The sequence below is a fragment of the Amblyomma maculatum genome, chromosome 10 (genome assembly GCF_055883805.1).
Source record: "Amblyomma maculatum isolate TAMU_Amacu chromosome 10, ASM5588380v1, whole genome shotgun sequence".
In the NCBI taxonomy this organism is placed as follows: Eukaryota; Metazoa; Arthropoda; class Arachnida; order Ixodida; family Ixodidae; genus Amblyomma; species Amblyomma maculatum.
The window spans coordinates 81,433,554-81,440,918 of NC_139353.1; positions in this window are offsets into that span (position 1 = coordinate 81,433,554).

Below are 7,365 nucleotides of genomic sequence, written 5' to 3' on the forward strand. Positions count from 1 at the left end.
ACCAGAATGTGCTTAGAATGTACGTAGTCACCCTCTGCCTGCAGACCTGGCAGTGGGTGACTATGGCATTGCTTCTAGAAGTAGCAGGGGGAAGGTAACTAGTTTGCTGAGCACAATAACGTGAGAATTATGAATACCGTCCTCAGCAAACGGAAGAACCAGAAGGGAACTTGGAAGAGCCCTAATGGAGAGACTAAAAGTGAAATTGACTTCAACTGTGTTCTAACCCTGGCATTATGCAGGTTGTAGAGGTAATCTGAAAGGTTAGATGCAGTGACCACAGGATGGTAAGGCCTGGAATTAGCCTAGATTTAAAGAGGAAACGAAATAGTTTAGAAAGAAAAAGTTCATTGACGAATTAGCCGTGGGGGTAAAGGCAGACGTATTCAGGACTTGGTACAGAATAAATGTTAAGCTTTAACGGAGGATGGCGAGCTTAGCCTAGGAGCAATGACCAATAATTTCAGATATCAAAACTGAGTGTGCTGGAGAAGTAGGCGATATGATAGAGAGGATACTGGTCAACTATCTAAGGACAGGAAAGAATGATTAAGAAACGCGGCAGTTTGAAAGCTTCCAACCCAACAGATAGGATAAAACTGGCAGAGATATCAAAGCTAATCAACAGGCGTAAAATTGATGACTTAGGTAAGTATAACATGAGGAATATATGCCATGCTCTAAAGAACAGGGGAAGCGTTAAAGCGTTGAAGAGGAAATTGGGCATAGGCAAAAATCAGATGAATGCGCTAAGGGATAACGCGGGGAATGTTGTCATGAATATGAACAAGATAATCAAACTAGCTCAGGAGTTCCATGCTAAGCTATACAGTAGCCGAAGAAGCGAGGACAACAATGGGATTGGCAGTAGTGAAAAGCAGTCAGGCGTTCCACCAATGACGTAGGATGAGGGTAAGGACGCTTTAGAAATTGTGAAAAGGGGGAGAGCAGCTGCGGAGGATCAGGTAACTACAGATTTGTTGAAAGAGGGGGGGGGGGGGGATATGGTGCTAGAAAAACTGGCCACCCTTTATACGCAATGCGTGGTGTCAGCGATGGTTCCGGAATCATGGAAGAACGCTATCATTCTAATTTATTAGAAAGGGGATGCTAAGGATTTGAAAAATTAGAAACCAGATTACTATTCGTTCCGTATAAGGTATTTACTAAGGTAATCGTTAACAAAATAACGACAACCTCAGACTTCAATCAAGCAAAGGCCAAGCGGGTTTTCGGTAAGGGCACTCTAATATAGAGGATATGAATACCATCGACCAGGTGATAACAAAACGCTCAGAATATACCCAGCCCTTATACATAGCAATCATTGATCACTAAAAAGCATTTTACTCACTAGAAACCTCGGTAGTCATGCAGGCCTTGCGAAACCAGGGTGTAGACGAGACATATGTTAATTGACTAGAAGATATATCTGCGGCTGCATGGCAACCATTGTTCTGCATAAAGAAAGTAACAAAATTCCCATAAAGAAAGGTGCTAGACAAGGAGACACAATCTCCCCTGTACTATTCACAGCTTGCTTAGAGGAAGTATTCAGAGACTTGGAATGGGTGCAGTTAGGAATAAAGGTAGATGAAGAATACCTCAGTAATCTGCGATTCGCTATTGAGATAGCCTTGCTAAGTGACTCAGGAGATGAACTGCAAATTTTGACTGATGTCCTAGACAGAAAAAGAAGAAAGGGAGGCTTAAAAATTAATATGCAGAACCCTAAGGTAATGGTCAACAGCCTTGTAAAAAACACCGTGACGAGTTCGATATGAACGGAAACAATATTATTTTGCTTTACCCAAATTACGCTGCATTCTTCCTTTTATTCTTTGGTATACATTACTCCAAAAAGCACATGGCTCATCCGCAGTGGGTGTGGGTATGTCGCAGTCAGAAGGTGGCACAAAGCGAAAGGCCTTCCTGCAATTTAAGGTTGGGGCTGACGCAGCAGCCACTCTCCTACCTAAGTCGATAGCGCTCTAAATTTCGCTGCCAGATTTGGCACACTCATCGCTTCCCGCACCAAGCCTCCCCTCTCTGCCGCCGGCTCGCTGACACCATAACAGATCAAGTGAACCTGCTCAATGCATCTGACATTAACGCGAAAGCCTTTTAGTGGCTCATCGTTGTCGTCAGCAAAAGTGTCATGCTTTTGCGGCATCTCTGATTGGCTGAGGTGGGGACGACGTCATATAAGTCTCGAGCAATCACAGGGCACTACCCCAGTATGCGCGAATGCGAGCCTTATATGACCACATTCCAATCAATAATCAATCACTAATTAATGAGATTACTGATAATCAATTACTAATAATGACTTATTAATTTAGCGACTAATTACTGCCCAATTATTCATGATGGATGATCGAATAATATTAATGGCCAATTAATTACTGAGTGATCAATTATCTCTACTTACACGTTTCTAGACGTTGTGTAGGCAATGCTTGGAACATTCTCGAAACTCGTCACCACTTGACAGCTCAATGCACTAGCAGAATGTGAAACAGTAGTCGCTCACTTTACTCGTAGCAGCATTCATCGCTACATGCGCAACAGTTGAGTAGCAGAATGCGGCACTCAGGCTTTCGCCTTTCACTGCTTTAGTCGCTAAAGTCTCGTAATTTTATTGTTTCTTTGTTTTCTTCCCTTCCTTGCGGAAAGCTGTTGATAACTCTACATCCCCCCATATATATTTGATGACAAATAAACTATTTTATTTCAGTTCATATCATTCTTTTGTTCTAACAAAGCTAACTCTGTTGACTTCATTTTATGAAGCCAAACTGACATTCTGGCATCATATTATGTTTAATGAGGAACTTATATATTCTGGAATTCTATTGACAAAAACATTGCTTATTATACCGCTTAGTGCGACTTACTGCGTTTATCCCAACATTCGCAGCCTGCACCCTCCAATAAATGCTATCAGCAAAAATAGACAGTAATAGTTTTATCAAGAAACTTAGTTTGCTCTCGAAATAGAAACACCGAAAAAGAAGAAGAGCTGTCGCTTCACGCCTTGTCGCTCGCGGCTCGCGCTCATGCGGCTGCATTATTTTTATCAGCAGCATTTTGATTCGCGTCCTCGGTCGAAGCTTGTACTCTTCAGTCGTCTGCATCTTCGAGGATTCTAAGACGGCGTGCTCACAAGGTGAGGCCAGTGTTCTTGTTTTTAACTCCGCGCACATGATGGTGCGCGGCACTTCAGGCTGTGGGAGAAGAGAAGCGATCTGGCCATAGAACACCGCGTCGGCGTTGTGTTCAAATCTGTTGGTCACTGCTAGAAAGAAATGTGTATTTATTCGCGCAACGCGAAACGCTGTTGCATAGTGGTGTTTAACTCCTTGTCACTTGTTTTCAGTGTTTATTCCAGGGCATTTCAGAGATCACAAGATGGCTGCAGTGGGGCTTCAGGTAGACATTGTGCTGTGCGTCTTGGCCTTCATCTGCTCGGTGCATCACGCTTCCAGCTTCAAGGACTGGTATTTCGGCATTCCGAAGGTGAGCTTTAAGACTCTGGCTTTTCGAAACGAACGAAAACACTATCCTCGAATGAACAATTTTTTCCTGTTACTCTCAACGACTGAGTATCGTATTTTTACTAAAAGAGTGCTCGTATTCGAGCTTCATTCTATATAGTGGGTTCCCTATTCAGCCCAAAGAAAAACCTCACCGAAGCCACTTTGGAAAATTCTAAAGTATGCTTAGCGAAAGCCTTGTGGCCAACCCACTGCATATATCATGTTGTACATGGCGCCCCAGTGGAATGGGCACAGTGATCGCCGATATAAGTCGCTATTGGCGTTTCCGTTATGCCCCCCTTGCTTTCGCATCTGGTGACATGTTCAGTCGTCGCATGCGCAATCGCTCCTAGTTGTTCTGGTGTTTGGTGTCGGGGGAATCCGTCGTCCGCTACCACTTCCCCGAACCACGTGAGGCGGATCACAGGGCCACTTCGGAGCAATGCTTCTCACTCACTCGACTGCAACGAAGGCGTAGGAGCGGCGCTGCATCTGCTACCGCGGACGTGCGCGCGCACGTTGTATCTATATTGTGTTACGTCATGATTGCTATGCACAGCTGCGTCCCCCTCCGCGCGCAGGTTGCTAAGGAGGGGAAGAGGTTGCGCCGCTTCGCGGAGGAGAGGCGACAGCTGGCATGATTTCAGCGCACGGACAGACACGACAGCGAGCATGAGCCATTGAAGGCTTTCGCCTTAAAAGTTAATTCTAAGCAGGTGTGCCCCGCCGTGGTGGTATAGTAGTAAGACGCCCGACTAGAAGGCGATCTTTACAGCAGCGTCTCCCAGTCCTCCCAGGTGCTGAGGTGCTTCAGACCCCGAGGGGTGGATCCGTCGGTCATTGGAAAAGGATGTGGGCGAGAGTGGCGGTTCGATGGTTGCAAAGAGTGCTGGAGGGGTTGGTGAGAGGAGGGGTTGGGGAGGGTTTGATAGCATAGGGATTTATTATAAGGGGATGGGAGGGCTCGCGTCTGGAGGCAGTGCCATAGAGTTTCATGATAATTGTATAGCAAGAAGGGAGGTGGTGGCAGAGGTGTGTGGGTCCGGTAGACCTAGGTCAGCTCACTTGAACGTGTGCCGGCGCTCGGTGGAGAACTACGCGGGAGCCGCCGGTTCCCGGTGTATCATAACTCGGGATAATAAGCTGTTGGCGGCGTCGACGCCGGGGTTCCCCGAGTGTGCAGACACCCAGAAGATCTTCACGTAGCAAGGCCGCCTAGCGACGGGCGAGGTCAGTATGCAAAACGTAGGGGCGTCAACTTGCCGCGTGCGAAATTTAGTAGTGCAGTTTTGGAATCCACATATCGCGCTTCGTTGTGGGAAATCGCAAGGTGGAGATCTCCTCCCCTCCAAATCTGAGGTATGGGATTGTGTAAAGGAATCAGCTGAGGATAAATGCATGAGCAAGACGACATAGTTCGCGCTCCTTCATGCCTCTTGGTGGCGCGAAACTGTAGATGAGATGCGACATCGCACCTGTCACCTGCTTGCGTTTATTTGTGGTGAGGCTGCTCCTACCATTGTTTTCAATATGAAGTCCCATAACCAAGAGAATTAACTCCTCCGGCATATGATGATCATCGAGAGCAACCGTTATGAGGGCGGAGGAGCGGGGGTGGGGGTACAGGGGGTAGGACGGAGGATGAGGATCTCGAACTTCTCTGGGGAGCAAAAGATTCTGATGCGTTGAGCTTATTCTTGTGTTAATGTGGCGGTGCATTGTTGTGTCTCTTCTATGTCGCCATTAATGCCATGCGTGGTCACAACGTGGTCTTCGGCATGGAGGGTGTGCCGAAGGTGTGGTATTGTGATGAGTTTATAGGCGATTGAGTTAATTGGTTCACAGGAAGGGAAAGGCGCAGTATATGCCACAGTTGTTTCTGTGGACACCAGAACCGCGATTTAATGCAAGAGAGGAAGGTGGGATTGAAAGTGGAAAGAGAGAAAGGGGAGCTTTAGTGGAAGACTACGGCGAAATTTTGACCACCTAGGGATCTTTAACGTGCGCTGACATCGCACAGCACACGGACGCCATGGCCGAGTGGCGAGTGGAATCATTTTCTTGTTGAAAATGAAATTAGAGAGGACGGAGCTTTGGTAATTACCGACTCCTATAAAGGAGTAAGGAAGCCCAAAATAGATCTGTGCCGAGCAGCTGGTGAAGAAGGAGTACGTACGTAGGCTTATATCAAGATGGGATAGAGCCGTCATGATAGTGCGATAAACAACGCGATCAAAGGCTTTTGATAAATTCAGAGCCAGGAAGGCCTTTGTGTGGCCCGAGGTGACCGGGTCAAAGATGCTGATGGTGAACTGCAGCATTGGATTCTGCGCGGACATGAGGGGACAGAAGCCAACCATGCTGTGGAGGTATAGGTCGTTGTCTGTCATGTGTTCATTGAGTATGGCCACCACGATGTGTTCGAAAAGTTTCCCGTTACATAAAGAGGAATGGATGGGGCAGTGGTTTGCTGTTTGGAGTGGTTTGTTTGGTTTAGGTATAAATAATACTTTGGAAGGACGCCAGACTGTGGCAGGCTGCCCACCGCCCAACATTTGTTAAAGTAGTCCGTAATCTGAGTGATCGATTGATCATCCAGGTTACGGAGCATAGGGTTGGATATTTTGTAAACACCCTGAGCGGAAGAGGTGCGAAGAGTCAGGAGGGCCGCTCTGATATTGGCTTCCGTAATATCTACTTCGAGAGGTACGTTTGGTTTGCCTGTGTAGGGAGGAAAGGGGTTGGATGTGCTAGGCGGTGTATGCTTAGTCGTTGGTTGGTCTGTGGTGTTTAACTTCCCATAGCGACTTAGGCTATGAGAGACGCCGTAGTGGAGGACTCCGGAAATTTAGACCACCTGGGGTTCTTTAACGAGCACTGACATCTCACAGCACACTGGCGCCTTGCTTTTCTTCTCCATCGAAAAGCGGCTGCCGAGGCCGGGATTCGATCCCGCGTCCTTGGGAGCAGTAGTTGAGCGCCGTAACCACTGCGCCACCCCGCCGGGGGGTGTATGCATTGAGGTTGTCCAAGAGGATGTCTGGGTTAAGTATGTCCTGTGTATGAGTCGAGTGACGTGAGTGACGTGTTTTGAGCTATATATGGTCAATGAGATGTCGAAAAAGCTGCCAGGCTTGCATGCTGGACAGATTGGCGGCCATACTGTCTCAAGCTTGTCCCAAGTATGACCGGCAGAGCTCCTCTGTTTGGTGATCTGTGACTGTAGTGCAGCCAGCCGCTTCTTCAGGGCGCGTTTAAGTGTCTTCTTTTTTCAGCGCTTCAGGGGACTATGGTAAACCGTCCAGAGGTGAGCGAGTGTAGAAGTGTCCTGTGTTTTTCGATATGTTGGATGCGCGAGGAGACATCAGTCATGAGTAAGCTTACCCATTGGTAGATATTTATGATGACGGAAGTTGGTTTGTCTATTCGTAGTTTGCAGAAATCATCCGAGTTTGTGAGCTTGCGCGTAAGGCCTTTCTTGCGCGGTTGTTAGAACGGGACAGCGAAAGAGATAATATAGGGGTCACTGCCTAGTGTGTGGTGTGTCCTGTTCCAGGTTATATCCATAAAGTCGCGGTTGAGCATTAGCTCAGGACCAGTGTCCATGCAGATGCTACTGCCGATTCGTGTAGAAGCGAGAAATATTGCGCACAGTGAGACGGAGTTCTCGTACCAAGAACCAGAGGCATAAACAATTAGTTGTGGTTTAACTCTATTCAACCCTAGTTTAATTGCGATAGCAACGGCGGAAGCTTCTTTTGCCTGCTACGTTATTCTCCTATCACGCCCTATCAGTGTAAGGTGCTGCATTATTGGGGACACTTGA